Source organism: Vicugna pacos, chromosome 33 (assembly GCF_048564905.1).
Source record: "Vicugna pacos chromosome 33, VicPac4, whole genome shotgun sequence".
In the NCBI taxonomy this organism is placed as follows: Eukaryota; Metazoa; Chordata; class Mammalia; order Artiodactyla; family Camelidae; genus Vicugna; species Vicugna pacos.
This window is the reverse complement of record NC_133019.1, coordinates 14,072,187-14,088,555: the sequence shown is the minus strand read 5'-3', so window position 1 is coordinate 14,088,555 and position 16,369 is coordinate 14,072,187. Positions and strand designations below refer to the sequence as shown.

Genomic DNA, 16,369 nt, shown 5'->3' with positions numbered 1-16,369 from the left:
CGAGTTACTCCGCGATTATGGGTTTTCTCCATTCTTTAAGCTCTTTGCCTGTTCCACATCAGTGGATCGACAGCCCTTTAGTTTAACAATTATGCACAGAGGCAATCTTGTTAGGAATTGATGAAACACTGTCACTGTCTTTGTCCCTGCCATGCAGATGCTACGGGAAAAGCTACAAGGTATCAAGCTGCCTGCACGAAGGCGACGCACCCAAACAGGAAAGTTCAAAGCAAAGAGTTCCAATGGATTGAAGACCAGTTTAAGTGCTTGAGGGTGAACGCAGGTGACATAACCCAAATATTATTTTGTTTGCAGGTGACTCTCCGTAATTACAGCCCAGACTAACCTTCAGCTGGTCGGGCTGGTTGGTACACCATGCCCCCTCTCGGAAGCTAATGCATTTCAGGTGCCGAGCCTTTTCCAAAAGCCAAGAGCTGCATTTTGAACGGTGCAGTCTGAGCCGAGGCCAGCCAGTACGCTATCTCCTTGAGGGATATTTACTTACATATTCAGTTCAAATTTACAGTGCCTGGCTTGCGAATGAAATGCCACTTAAGAAGAGAATACCATACCATTGCAGGAGATAAATCAAACAATCACTTCCCATTTTAGCACAGGCTGGCAATCACACATTTCGGAAGCCGTATGTAGGTTATCTGCCTGACAGAAACACGACCCACCCCTTTCGGTACCTTTCCCCGGCTACTACACAAACTAACCGAAAATGGCTTTCTTCCGCAAAAGTCTTCTTACCGAAGAAACCAATTAACCCCTTTGATTCCTTTAAAGACTGTGATGGATCTAAGGCAACAGAGCTGGGTGGACAGTTTAACCTTGGAGAAGAACGCTTTCAAAAGAAGTCAGATTTAGGAATTGCCCCCTAGGAAGTCAGAATTGTGTTCAGGACATGGTCACTGGGCTGAATTCAAACCTCAGGGGAACAAAACGCAGTAACTAAGGTTGGTCTTGTAAGGCAAAGGATTATTTACTTCTGAGAAGACAGCGTTAATACATACCAAACTCAGAGGAGTGGTCGTGTCACATAGCTGCTCCCTTCTGCGATGGTTTCACAAAATCATCTCCAGTAAGTCTTTACTAAGAATTGTTTTGCCACTGGTGTTGATGGCTTTGCCTGGAATCATTCACACCACTGGCCTTGCAGGTGACAGCCCACACATCGGATTGGTGGGTGCAGCTGGCTAGGGGTAAGGGGCTGGTGCCTAGAGTTATTATTGGCTGTAGATGACAGCTCACTATTCAGAGATACTACATGTCCTTTGAAGATCTTGATTTTTATATTTGAGCTTCCAGTACCCTTGGTTTGGTCCCTGTACTAAAATACTGGCAGGCTTAGAGATACGGATTTCAGCTTGGGAGGTGGAAAAAGTTGCTGGAAAACGCTAGAGGCTTATTCTCAGACCATACTCTTCATGTGAAGAAAAAATCCTCACCACCACAATAAAACCAGTCTCTCTCTCAGCTCTGTGCGCACTTAGTCTTATAAGGGCCCATACTGCCAGGAAAGGAGCCACCAAAGACCCTAGGCTCTGGGCTCAGTTAAAAAAAAGAGCCCCAGGGCTGCGAGGCGCACAGGAACCCCGGCCCCCAGCTCAAGCTCTAGAAGCACTCTGGAGGGGACCCGGAGCAGGGCCCGGCATGGCCTCCATTTATTGTCTGCACATTTTCTTCTTTGCTTTCTTGATGAAACTGTCAATCTTCATAATGGTGTTAGCAATCATGGGGATGTGCTGTGAAGCGGCTTTAAAGGCATCTGATAAAGAGAAAACCTGTGCTCTCGCGGTCCTGAGCCCCTCTTTAGAGTCGGTTGCTGGTGATAAGGTTGGGCATCCTGACCGGCACAGAGGACGAGAAATCTGACTTGGCAAGTCCAGCTGCAATCACCTTGACAGGACACGCGGGGCGGCAGAGCTGTCCTCCTCCTGGTCCCTCATGCAGGTGGAACATGACATCACCGCCCTGCCCCGTTCTGGTGGGCTGCACTGACGAGCAGGAGGTGAACGATATTTGGGCATCAGAGGGGCTGGTATTTTTGGATTCCCCGGTTCAAAGTACTTCTCTCCCTTAACAGGGCTTCCAGACTGGAGTTCCAGGAATAACCATCCCCACTCGCGACATATGGAGCATGGTGTGACTTCCGAGGGCGGGTTAAGTACCTTCGACGTGGGGCATTCAAGCACCCAGTGGCCCACGCTGTGCTCCAGTGAAACGTCGACCTGAGAGCTCCCCAAGTCTCGAAATTCCCCCAAACCACCATCGGAAACAACCCACACACCGGAGAGCGTCTGTCGTTTCTCCCCAGGGCATCGCTACACCAGCAGCGCCACCCCCACAACCTCAGCCAAGTGGGCAGAATCAGCGCACTGCCTCACGCCTCGATGCCTTCCTCATAGGCCCTCCATTCCTGTTCCTCAGGTCTCCTAAACTGCAAACCATTCAAGGGCAAAGGGAGGTTTATGCTCCCAATTAGTTATCCTTGAAAACCAGGCGCGGTACTGCACATTCAGAAAGGAAAACTGCTTAGTACACACTCTGTGGGGGCCGGCCTCCCAACGGCAGGTGATTCCACTCGCCAGATGCGATCCAACGTCTAAAGGCACCGGGGGGCGTAGAGGGAAGAGCTGGAGCCTCGATCCTGACTCCAAACCACAGAAGCCAAGAAATTCAGATGCAGAACTGCCAAGCCGCATGAGATTTCACAAATAAGTCTACCTCTCCAGTCACGTGACTTCAAGCATCTGTCACCAGCCCGGCCCGCTGAGCCCCGCACGGTGGATGTGCCCCGGCCCCCTGGCACACATTTGGATGGGAGCCCCCAGCAGGAAAGTCAGGTCCTTCTGGATTTTATGAGGCTTTTAAGCACAACTTCCCTGCTCTAGTATCTTCGAAAGAAAGTTGACTGCATCGAAATAGGCCATTTGTCTGGCAGTTATGTGCTGTATTTTTTCCCGCTGGAAATTATGCCTTCTGCGAGGAAGGTTTAGGTGACGAAGAGGATTTGTGTAAAAGTGCACTGGAGTCAGCTCCCACCACTTCCTTCACAAACCCATCCCAAAAGGGACATGCATTTAAGCAGCACAGCAGGCTGGCGTGACCAAAATGACAGTGCTCTTTCCAGTTTATACTTCTGAAAGAGAATGCGCAGACACACAATAGCCAAAGCCTTTAGTCGAGATTTCATATCAGACACTTTGATGAATAGTAGCCTAAAGGGCAACATATTTATAAGTTTTAAGTCTCTCCTGCAACACAAACTGTCCTGATTTATCCCTATGATAAAGGCAGTTCTGAGAGCTACTTTACCATATTTATTATTTTACAGAGGGGGAAAAAATGTTGATTCAGCCCTCAATCTGCCACCGTTGGAGTTATAAATGTTGGTAAGAGACCAATGCTGATGTCTATAAATATTAATCTATTCGCCATAAGTTCTGGGCCACCCCCTCCCCTTTTCTTCCAGAACATTTCCTCCTTATTCTTGCTGCATCTACAGGATTTGCTTTATTGGCTAAAACCTTTAAAGGACTGGAAAGGGTAGCCTCTTTGAAGCTCATTACTGACTGGGTAGGTGATGGCCCAGTAAAGATCCAATCTAAAGTTTATTTAAAAGAAGGCTTTGCAGACAAATGTCGATACATCTTTTGCTAACTGGTAAACCCTCTTATCTGCCTGTATGTATATTCCCTATTTTCACCTCTACTCCCAATAAAAAACTTCAGTATGGAGTACAACCTAAGATTACTATTTTTTAAACTTTATTATTATTATTATTATTATTTAATGGAGGTGCTGGGGATTGAACCCAGGCCCTTGTGCATGCTAATTAAGCACACGCTCTACCACTGAGCCATACTTTCCCCACTCCACGATCTAAGATTATTACGTTTTTTTATTTAAAATATAATTCTCCTTACTTTGACCCTTGAATTAAAAAAAAATGCTCCCACTTTCTCTAAAATCCTGTTTTCTGGGTTTAAGACACAGTTAATAAATCATTTTGGGGACACACCTTCAGTCGCTGCTTACCTCAGCTACCTGGGAACCACTGGGACTTTATTCATTAGCAAGTATGAAAAACTTCTGAACACAACCACCAGATTGTGTTTGTCTGCAGTGTCAGAGTGAACTGTTCATTAGCATTTGTGAGAAACGATCAAGCCACCAAAGGGTATGAAGTCATCCGAGATGAAGGATGGAAGTTTGGGGACTGATGTGTTAATTCACTCTGCTGGATTAAACACCAGAGACAGGTCCTTAGTACAGCTTCATCTTCACTGGGCTAAACGTCAGGTTAGAAATGGATGCCCTCCTGGGAAGCAAAGGGTCAAAATACATAATTACAGCCGTTGCCAAACGATTAAATTGAAATTCTTCTACGTATAAGATTTTGGACAAGCTTGAGTCAACTACATCCTTTATATTGATGGATATTTGTACCCATTATAGGTGACCACAGGTTATAATCTTTTCTATTCGAAGAAGCACTTCTTGGAGATGGAGACTCTTAAGAGACACTCTACAATATAAAGAGACTAAGGATTTTCAAGGCAGTTTTCAGAAGTTTCCCTAATACCATTCTTGGCTAAATTAGAAAAATGCTTGGCATAAACACTGTAAGTGCTGTCTGGATTGGCTGCCAAAGATCCACTGAGATGTGATATTCCATGTGGATATGCATCTTTAATTAGTCTCAATAGATTTTGTATGTATTCAACATTAATCTATACCACCTGTCCCAGACTAAAAGCATGGAAATGGTTCTTTCTAACCACTCTTCCACAGAAAATTATTCTGTGTCTTCTTCCAATAAATTCTGAAGGCTCTCTGGAAGGTCTTAAATGTTGGTTTAACATCACTTCTTCTATTATAGATTTTTTTTTTTAGGAACTTGCAAAGACTATAGCTCTATGATTTTGTTAAAGGCAAAAGAAAGCAGTTCAAAGATGTGTTATTAAAATCCTGACCTGAGACACCAACACCAGTCTCACACCTGCATTTTAATTGCAGTCAGTGCATTTCTCATTTCTATTAAGCCTCCTGGCCAAGGGATTACACTCAGCGGCAACATTTCTTCAGCTGTTGCATCCCAGCTCAGAAATTGGGTTTTTTTGAGCTCACTCACTATAAACAGAATCTTTTTTTTGGCGTATTATCAGATAGTTTACTTGAGTTTCAGGTTTATTCAGGTACATATAAATAACTGGTGCTCGTATTTTAACATGAAAAAAACCCACTAATTAATTTAAAAATCATTTAGAACTAAATAAAATTCATATAACAACTAGATCGTGATGCGTTTAACCTCCAAAAGAAAAAAAAAATCTTTTCACTCTCCAGCATTCCGTGAAGCTTAAGTTTTCAACAGGATCCAACACGAGCAATCTAAAGGGGACAGACTTCATGGTATTCACAGATAACTCAGTAATTGTTTTTCAGAAGTTAGAGACTAAAAACAAGCCTACTCCTATGGCCAAACACTTGAGAAGAGACTTATTTTGATTTAGCTTTATTTCTAGAAGAAAGCAAGCAATGTCACAAAGTTTATAGGACGGAAAGGCAGGCGGAGAGAACAACTTCAACAGGTCAAAGGCCATCATCTCAGGGCAGTAAGGTCAAGACAGGGCTGGAAAAACAAATCACTGCCACGGCAGGCCTGTTTCCTAGAAAGCTACTCGGTTATCTGCTCAAACAGAGAGTAGATATCCTAGCAAGATGCTAAAAGCTGTATTTCTGACAGGAAGGCTATGGCTGCTATAGATGAAGTCACCTACTTTGTGACCATCAACACTTTAAAAGGTCTAAATGGCTCTCTCTATGCAAGATGTCAAAATAAGAAAAATAACAAATCAAAAAGCAAACCAAAAACCAAAAACCAAAAACCAAAACACACCCCCCCCCCAAAAACAAAAAAACAAAAATTTCCTGACCACAACCAATAGGCTTGAAATACCATTGAAACATCACCACCGTCTAACTACAGTATGTCTATACCTCCACGGTGCTTAATCATTTTGCGATCACGTTAAATTTAGAAACGCCTCTTAAACGTTCCTCATTAACTGAACACATTATTCAATTCTGTGTTAAATTTCAAAATAGCTCTTTTAACTAGAAATGAGAAACAAGAAGTCATACCAGACATCAGCTTGATAATTAAACGAGTTCGCTGATGTTTCAAAGACAGAGGGGGAAGAGACGAAACCCACTGATCTTTGTTATCAGAAGCATCCTGAGTATCACAAATTTAACCAAAGAGCCAGGTACCTTCAATGCCAGATGCGAAAATAAATTGTGTTTGCTTTTTAATTAAGTCTTTATCTTTGTGTAAAAAAAAGAAAAAAGAAAAGAAAACGTAGGCCTGGGGGTTTAGACTGTCATTTTACACAAAAGTAATGCCTTTCTACATGCAAAGCCATTAGATGTAATTATGCAATGGGTAAAGCGTGTATCACACTATAAATGTCATTTGCTTTTACAGTTATAAACTCATCAACATTTATCAAAACATCGCCCGGAGAAAGAATGAGCTGGCTAGAGCTAGTGACAAATTCCATGCCATCTTTGAAAAGTACATGACAAAAAAGTGTCAGAGTCAAGACATACGCTGACATACTGGAGTGACGATCTTCATACCCATTTAACAGAAATCACTATACATTTCAGTGGGCTTTCGAGGTCTATTTTCCTTCCCTGAAAGTCAGACCCCCTCCCCCATGCTCTTAAATATTGCAATGACGTGTGTGTGTGTGTGTGTGTGTGTGTGTGTGTGTGTGTGTGAGATTCCAGCCGACTTCTGCAGGTGGAGGAACGTGTGAATTCACCTAGACGACCTTTGGGGTTTGATTTCAATTGCTTATTCAACGACGAGCCTTAGTGCTTCTTAGTTAGTAATCTCTTAATGGAGTTCTGCTCAAATGGAAACCCAGCGACTACTCCTGCCAGGTTCTCTTTAGACAACAGGGGCTTGTTTCCTATTTCTTGCTCTGAATCACGGAATGGCCCCAGGTGCTTAAGCGCGAGCACCAGGCTCCGCTAACACACTGTGTTAACAGTTCTCCGTTCTGAGTGCCATTTCGCTAGCCCCATCAATCTGGTAGTTATCACCCAGGGAGATTTGTCCCTTGAAAAACAAAATGGCTGGGCTTAAAAGAGTCTACTTCTTCCCTTGTCCCCATTTCAGTTTCACACAACTTGTTAATACAAAATCCTGACAATGGTCCAGGGTAATAATGCCATTGGCGGTGTTTCTGTTGGAGTCACTCCCGTCCTTTGTAGCTTGGGGCCTAAAAACTGGGGGTTGGGGGGAGTGCGGGGGCGACAATGACAGCCCAAAAGCTGGGAGGAACTGGCGTGAAACGAAGGTAGAGCCATCGGATGAGACTGATTTCTATCGTCCTCACGCTGTTAATAACTTCATTTCATCTCTCCTTACACACGGGAGGCTTCAAACCTCTTTAAGTACCAGGGTTTTCTGGGTGGGGAGGCTTCACAGGGACCCAGCAGCCGCTCCGGGAGTGCAGGTCCTGTGTCTCTTCCCCATCAGGGCTTGTTCCTCCACAAGCACTCCCCCTTTTGCCCCCTCTCGACTCTTCCCACGTGTGCTGCTTCCTCTACAAACCCCCTTCCCAGGAATTTGATTCAGGACGCCCTCCATCCCCACCAGGGTCCTTTCCAGCAGAGGTAAATGAGATATTTTCCCCCATCAATCAAGATGACACATTTCAAACACGATCAAGGGTCACCCACCATTCTCTTAACCAGCTTGAGATAGAGAATTATCAAAACAAAACAAAACCAAGCCCCACTAGACAAAACCGAACTCTTTAATTTCCACAAATATCCTTCCCTGTGTTGCACCACTGCTCAGCATCAGGTCCTCCTACAGCGTCGTGTTGCCCCCTCAGCTTTGCCATGGTTGCAGAGACGTGGCTATTTCTATGCGTTCCCAAAGCAACTCCATCTCTCCCTGACTTCCTCCTCCCTCCTTTGCTGCCTGATGGAGTCCAACTCATTTTTTGGATCTCAGCTCAGATACCATTTCCTGAATGAGATCCGACCGGACTCCACCATCTCCAGACAGGCTCAGGATCCCACTTAGCGTCGGTCCCATAGCACCCTGGGCTTCTTCCTCTTAGGACTTCCAAGCTCTTACATTGCTTTACAACGTAACCTTAGGAAACAGATGCTTTAGTGTTTCCGTCTATAAGACAGAGAGAAAAATCTGTCAATTGAATTTGTGTGGCATATAAGATTGAAGATAAAGGCTCTATACAGTTTTTTTTTATAGCAAAGAAACATATGAATCCAAGATATTATCATTGTTTCTTCCTTGAACCTACTCTGGTATTTTGCAAGTAACTTATTAAATAACAAGTGAAGCATGCCTAAAAATAAAGGTGTTTTTAAAGGATTTGGCGGGAGGTGGAGGCAAAGGAGTAGAAATGTATTATCGTTACAGGTTCATTTTAATTATTCTAAGAGGGCTCAGTGAGCCTTAATAAGGAAACAAATAAGAATGCATTAGAGGATAATGGCGCATTTGTTATTTAAGATTCTGCATTTCTTGTTTTCCGCTACGAAAGATGTATTTTTTCTTTAAATTCAAGCTGATCCCATTAGCACCAATTCTCAATTTATCAGTCTTTTCAGACAGCCACAGACCATTCAGAAAGCACAGGAAAAGTGTCTGTCCCACGACTAAGGTTAGCAGGAGCTTAGTTATTGCATTTACTTGTGTTTAATTTCAAGCTTGCCAACTCATAGCTTCAGAGAGAGGGAAGGAGAAAACAGGTTATTTAAAATTGATGTGTTTTATCATTACCCATCATTAAAAAATGATGCTGTTATACCATTTCCGAAGTAGTAGGCAGTGAATATTTAATGCCTATGGCAGTATTTATTAATTTCGCATTTCTACAGTTCCTTATAGGATGACTGTTTTAAATGGCTATGATTTATATTTCTTACGGATTCTCTGGCATTTAATTTCTACTCGCAAAGCATTTGTATTTGTGTTTAAGAAGCTACTCAGTAGCACAGGTCAATTGAGAAACTGTTTAAAACAACAGGTACCAGCAAGAAGGAGGGGGAGAAAAGTCACATGTGTGGGCAGCGTTTCTTAAAGAGACAGCACATGGGAGAGTACGGGAGGGGAGTTGGAGAAAGCCGCTTACAAATCTTTCTGTAGACTGCATTTAGAGCAACACAACAGAATCAAGTCAACAGACAAAGCCAGGTGGAGATCAGTAGAGAAATTTAAATGAGAATATGCACCTATACCCCCACAATGAAAAATCAAATATTACATATAAAGTCCAGCACGCCCACAGTAACACTTGGAGGATGTCAAGATAAACATTAGGTTTGTGTTCTCATTACATCATAAACATCTGGAGGGCAAGAGCTGTCTTTTACACATACATTTATTTTTCACGTATCTGGAAACTAACTTACTCCGTTTTTATTGACAAGTGTATTCTTCGGTGATTAGTCGTTGACCGGAAGGCTGCAAAAGCTCTGTGGGTGCAAATGAGCTATTTCTACCCCATGTGCTCAAATCATCTCTACGCTAAGCCAGCAGTCTGGGTCTGAGCACCTGAAACCTCCCGTTCTCCTGTCCCCATACTGTCATCCGTCCAGTTTCTTCCCTACACTAAGCATCCTACCAGCTCTGCAGAAGCGGACAAAGAAAAGTCGATCGGCGCCAAACACTAATAAAGACCACATATTCTCAACGAGATTGCATCCAATAAATTGCGAGCCTGAGGGCAAAGTACAGGCTGGGGGAGGCTTGTCAGCCACGGAGCATCTTACAATTGGTAGCCACCAGCCAGCCTGAGGAGAATGGAACATACTGACCAGCCACACCTCCGCCCACCACAAAGTCAGCCAGAGAATTCTCTTTCTCTCTGACAAGTTTTTTGTTTTGTTTCACCGATTAGTCTTATGATACAGCACTGACACCCTGGCAAGCCCACGATCAGCCACCAAGCTCTAATGCTGCCACAGAGACTTGCTGAAGGCCTGGCCTGAAAAATGACACAGGGCTCCCAGCTCCCTGAAATGCAGGGAAACGTAAGGTATGCTTTCTTCTTCCGTTCAGGAGCACGGAATTGCAGAACACCATCATTAACGAGAACACCAACATGACAGTCCACGGAAATCATGGTGACCATTCCACTGAATTTCCAGATCAAACCAGAACTTAATTAGAAAGAATGCTAGTTGTAATCACCTCAGTCCATCCCCTCTAATGCCACAGGTTACAGCAATACAATTAATGTGGTCAAATTGGTATTAAAAAAAAATAAAAGGGAGAGTGAGAAGCCCTTCTCTACCGCAGAAGTCCCTCTTCCAAATAGGTTTTCCACACCATCCTCATGCTTCACAGAAGGAGGCTTCTACTAACAGAGGGAAGGCTGCCTGTTAGTTTAGTCTTTCGCTCCATGGTCATCATCAAATGACACCGATTGTGCATTTACTATAGACTGAATGTTGAAACGACAAAAACGAGTAAGTTACATTCCCCTTCCTCAAGGACCTCAGCGTTCAGCGGGAGAGACAGGACAGAAATAGAAAGGAGCAGAGGAGTACAAAGCCTGCTGTGCTAAGTACTGAGTGAGGGGGAGGGGCACCAAGCTCCATGGGACTCCTCCCCCTACTGCTTGCCAAGGATCAGCATTCATTCCCATCACCACTTTCTTTCATCCCTGACATCATTCTTACAGGCTCAGGGTTCTCACCACCTGCCCTGCAAGTCTCACTCCTTTCTCCACCAGGTCCTCATGGTCCAGTTTCAAGGCTGCCCAAATCCCCTCCCTAATGTGCCCTGTCGATTGTCATGAGGGCTTGTCTATGTTGCAGAAAAGTGATCTTTACTCTTTGAATTCCATATGCACAGTTACAAAAGGAAATAATAATAACAGTATCTTCTTTTTAATTGAAGTACCTTCAGTTACAATGTGTCAGTTTCTGGTGCACAGCACAATGTCCCCGTCATGCATATACACACGTACAACATTTTCATATTTTTTTCATTAAAGGTTATTACAAGATATTGAACAGTTTCCTGTGCTATACAGCAGAAACTTTTTTAAAAATCTATTTTTATATAGAGGGGCTAACATTTGTAAATCTCAAACTCCCAAATTTATCCCTTCCCACTCCAATAATACCTTTTTGTGAGCTAAAACGAGAAAAAATACATAAAGCGCTTAGACCAGTAATCAGCACATAGTCAATGCTCAGTAAATGTTAGCTAGAATTATTATTGGTCAGTTTATTATCACAACACATGGTAGACAGAAGTAAGTTAAGGACAAAGAACTTGTCTTCTGGGAACCCAGGATTTAGGATAGATGAGTCAGGTCGTCATGGAAGCAAGATAAAAGACAGGATGTGATAAAGAGCCAGTGAATGTGTTAGAGAAGAGGAAGCGTTAAGATGGGAGAAACAGGACCTTACGTGGAGATTGCTAGGGAGGGCTCTGAACATCGCGGAAAGGATGCAGACTTTAACCTATGGATGCTGCAAAGTGAGAGAAGGAGGTTATGCCTGTGAGTGTGGACAGAATGGAGTGAAGAAGCATGTAGCACACTGTTCTCCATGAAGGGGAATTCTACAGAGCTAAGGTGGGTTGAGCGTGGTGTGTGTGATGAGTGTGGGGGCCAGGGGGACCCCTAACGTGAAGAGACTAGCCGAGAGGTTACTGCAGCACTGCCAGGCAAACGGGTGCTGGCCTGAGCTGGGGTGGGAGGGGCAGCAGTCATAAAGAGGAAAGATCAGCTCCTAGAATTGCGAAAGAGATGTTTATACAGCCTGGTGGACCTCTGAGTGGTGGCGTGGAAGAAGCGTGGAGAGAACGGAGGTAAACGCCCAGGCCAGTCTGGAGGGCTAGGACTCATCAATGACGCTGGGAAGCCCACAGGACACGGGCAGGGAAGAGTAGATGATGTTCCAATGGTTAAGTGATGGGCAGCTCTACGGTTTTGAAAGAAAGATGCAGATGTGGGGGTCACCTAACTCAAGATGACCATTGAATCAGGCCCTCAGAGGTCACTGGAAAGGAGGCAGATATCCAGGACTGGGTGAGACAGCCTCTGAGAATGGCAAACCTTCCAAGCCCACCTCCCCCGGGCCCTTTGTCACCTAGGACAACCCACAAATCAGGAAATTAGATGCCTTAGCACTTATTTCTAATTACAGGATCATCATACAGGTGCTTCAAGGTTGCAAAAACGGAGTTTGGGTACTTGATGCCTAGGAATGAGGTATCAAGTGAAATTGGCCGAATTTAACATTTAACCCCCAAAGCCAAATAATTTTTTTTTACATTTTTATTGATTCATAATCATTTTACAGTGTTGTGTCAAATTCCAGTGTTCAGTACAATTTTTCAGTCATACATGGACATATACACACTCATTGTCACATTTTTTTCTCTGTGATTTATCATAACATTTTGTGTATATTTCCCTGTGCTATACAGTGTAATCTTGTTTATCTGTTCTACAATTTTGAAATCCCAGTCTATCCCTTCCCACCCTCTACCCCGCCCCCCAATAATTGTGCAGAAAGAGCACCTAACAGAAAAGTGTCAAGCCAAGAAGACAAAAATCCTGTGCTCGGCCTTGACCTTCTCTTGAATATTCAAGATCTACTTTGTGCTACAATTGCTCTTCTTTTCTAAATGAAAACCAGGTAGGAGCCCAGGGGTTTGGACCTGCTATTCTGTATTAGATAATGCAGAAAAATTATGCTCCTTTGTTTTTTAACTTACAGGAGAAGCCTGAACTCTTCCCTACCAGTCCAAAGAAGAGACACATTTAATGTTCAGGGTAACTGTTATGACTCTCCAGATTTTATTGTGCTGTCCAGTATCAGTAACGAAATAATTCCTCTATAGTAACAGTATCCAAAATTGAGCTGGGGTGGGAGAGGCAGCAGTCATAAAGAGGAAGGATGAGAGAAGGGGTAAAAAACCAACTGATGGAAATACATGTAATTTTTCACACATACCCCGACGCATTAAGCACATTATTTTGCCACAGGCACCAGATTCAGTTTAATTAGAACTATATTCCTTCCTACATCTGAAATATTTAGCTCAGTGAGCTGCCATGTTCCCTTGTCCCCAGATGAAATTACGGCAAGCCAGTGACCTAGGACGAGTGTGAGACTTGCATACTGCAGGGCGGTACGAAGTTGTGCCCCTTCTCATCAAAGGACAATAGACTTGATGGCACGGCATGCTAACATCAAGCCACTTTGATTTAATCCAGTTAAATACAAGCCTGAATTAGTAAGACATTTGCTATCCAGTTAAGGATGTGAATCTTGAGTTAATAACCTCTACCAGAGTCTCATTTCTATTTTAAAAATGACACAGCAAGGAAAGGAGCACATGGTGTGGTGTGAACAGGGAAGGCATCAAGAGTGGAAATATCTCAGACAAACATACCATCTCTTCTGGGACATTCTCGGAAGACCAGAAACTCATCAGTGACAACTGGTTGCTCCAACAACTGGTTTGAGTAGTAGATGTAAATGTGGCCACATAATGGATTTTTTTTCCCCACTGAAATGGAGTCTGTGCAGTTTTCTTTCTAGAGGGGTTATAAAAATAAGCTTTTTATTGCTTGCATCCCCAAATTGCTTTATTTGGCATAGTGATGAAAAATGCTGGAATTTATATAGAATGTAGCCACTAGATAAGAAAGCAGGAAAAGAAAAGGAAACAGGGGATTAATTATCAGTCCTACCGAATGAACTTTACCCTGATAAGGTAATGTGGTCCCTGTAGGCACAGAAGATGAAAAAAATTAGAGCATGCCTAATACACAGACAGTTATTCATATTGTATACAAATCAAAGCGGGCCTCATGCCGCAGCAATGGCTCAGATCTCACAGATCCACGGCGCATCGCCATCATCAGAACAGAATAAAGCAGCTTGCTCTGGGTGTGCGGCAACACTGCAGACCGGGCGGGCAGACAAGAAGATGTCAGGAAGGTACCTTTTTTATCAAGATGTGGCTTTATCAACAAGTTTACTGATTTACCTAGGAATGTGGTCTCTCGGTGATTAATGATGAGGGAGTCTACCATGACAAGTAACTTATACTTAATGTGTCCTGCTCAAAAACAGGCGGCAAAGAGCCACACAGCTCCGCAGACAGTTTGTCAATTTCAGCTTCTCACTGGAATAGAAATAAGAGCTCACTAATGACAGCGGCGAGGACCGTGGCCCCTCTGGCCATGACCTAATGTTAGCTATTAATGGATTGGACTCCCAGGAGATGGGGAAACCCACCCAAATACAAGGCAGACTCCATTTCACTCACTGGGGAAAAGAGCTAAAAAAGGAGGCAGGCTTTGTTTTTTTGCTTAAGTCTTCCTAAAGCCATGGGTCATGGAAGACTCTTGCCCACAGTTCTACCAAGCCTTTCTGAGCGACCAAACTTCTCCAGAGCATAGGAGGCAGGCTTCTTTTGAAGTGCAGGGAAGACCCCAGAACTCTCCATGAAAAGAAATAATAAATAGTAGGGGCATTAATTCCATCAGCATCAAGACTTTGGCTCCAGGGAATTTTTTCCCCCTGAAGACTTGAGCTTAAAGAGACGACAAAGATAAATGCTATTTTTACCTCTTGGAGGGGGAAATGGATTTTTAAAAAGGGGGACAAAGATATGTTCCAAACAATTCTGCAATACCTTTTTTTTTTTTACCAATTTCCTACTATTAATTATGCATAAACTTATTTCAAAATTGCTGAGCTTTCGAAAATCATTGCTCTCCAGCTGAAGATTCTGAATGGCCACTGCCAACTTCATCTGCCAAATAATGAAACCTGTTCTTCAAGGAAATCATTTAGTTCTAGGAGCGTTTAAAATGAGTCTGCTAAAAAAGATGGATCTTTGGATCCAGGGCAAATATGCAGCACAAGGTGCACCTTAAGTGGAAATACACGAGCTGTCTGTAAGTACGGTGGTTTTCAATGAAAAAGAGCTTAGTTCCTAAGACGAAAAAGGATGTACTTTTCAGCTAAACAACTGATGTGAAAAAGGTGAGTTAAAATACTGTATTTAATAGCTAATGGAAGAAGGAGACAAAACACCATGTCACTGACACTTAATCAGGGAGTTAAGTAACGGGCTCATTTTTCAGGTGCACTTCTCTTTACAGCACATTCTGAGCTGGCTTCATGAAGCACAGCGGGTATCAAAGACATGTAAGTCATCCATCTTGGAATTTTGCTGCAACTGTTGAGTTTTTCTGAATTCGGTAAGTTCCTTCTAGTTCCTCCCCTTCTACTATTTTTTTGGTAGGCTCTTAATAAAAATGAGCTGATAAGTAAGTATCGCGGATTACTGTGTGCCAAGTATCCTGGTGACTTTGAAACAGATTATCTCATTCTATCCTCAGAGTAACCTTATGGGACAGGGAGAGTTAACCTCATTTTGCACGTGAGGAAACAGAGAGGTTAAGTAACCCATCTAAGAAGCACAGCTGAACAAGTGCCTAAGTCAGGATTCAAACCCAGGTTCATCCACTCTACGGCCTAAGTCCTTAACTTCCAGAATATTATCTCATATGTCCTTTCTAAAGTGTGACGACCTAGATAAATACGATTATGAAGAAACATGAAAGGTCATACATGGCATCCATCCTGGTGTTCACATATGAATCACAATACAAGAAGGTCTCTTAAGTTTTACTGAGGACATCACAGTTAGCAATCTGCGTGAACAAGCAACACTGAATTTCCATCATAACACTAGGAAAACATAGCCTGGAATGCCCACATGCTTTGTCTTCTCACTCATTTCTAGGAAAACGTTGGTTATTTGCCCTCTGGGGAAGTGTGAGGGCAGGACCAAGGGTTCTCCCAGGCATTGTTAGAGCTGACAGATGACCGAGGTACCTCCGTGGAGACTGCATGCTGGGTTTCTGGCCAATGTGTCTTCATACACCTATCTTAACAGGTGAAGGCAGCAGTCTACAAGGGCTACGGATGAAGGCACAGTCAGGTCTTGGCAATGATTTATAGGGGAAAGAGAGGGTCTGTAAGTGAATATACACTGATATTACAACGAGAAGGAAAACTAAGTGAGGTTGAGAAAGAACTCAGAGTTTTATAGTAAAATAGAGTCTTCCACAGGGCTCAGAAATGACTGGCTCTTAATGCACACCAAGGCAAATGGCCCCATGAATCCATCTCTTGCCTCTCCGTGGGCTGAATTATCCTCCATACGACATACCAAAGACAGCCATGAGCAGCTTTTATGGCTGTGATGAATGGCTCTTTAGTTTAGGTTGCATTATGAGAACAAAACAAGTGGTCGTGAATCATA

The 16,369-nt window shown here is 43.3% G+C and overlaps 1 protein-coding gene and 1 non-coding gene across 6 annotated transcripts in view; both read right to left on the bottom strand.

The window, feature by feature from the left end:
• Positions 1–16,369, bottom strand: part of CADM1 (cell adhesion molecule 1) — a 320,245-nt gene that overhangs the window by 95,116 nt on the left and 208,760 nt on the right. The window lies entirely within an intron of this gene.
• Positions 3,800–3,876, bottom strand: TRNAI-AAU (transfer RNA isoleucine (anticodon AAU)). The gene is given in 2 exon segments: positions 3,800–3,835; positions 3,840–3,876. It is a non-coding gene; the product is annotated as a tRNA-Ile (tRNA).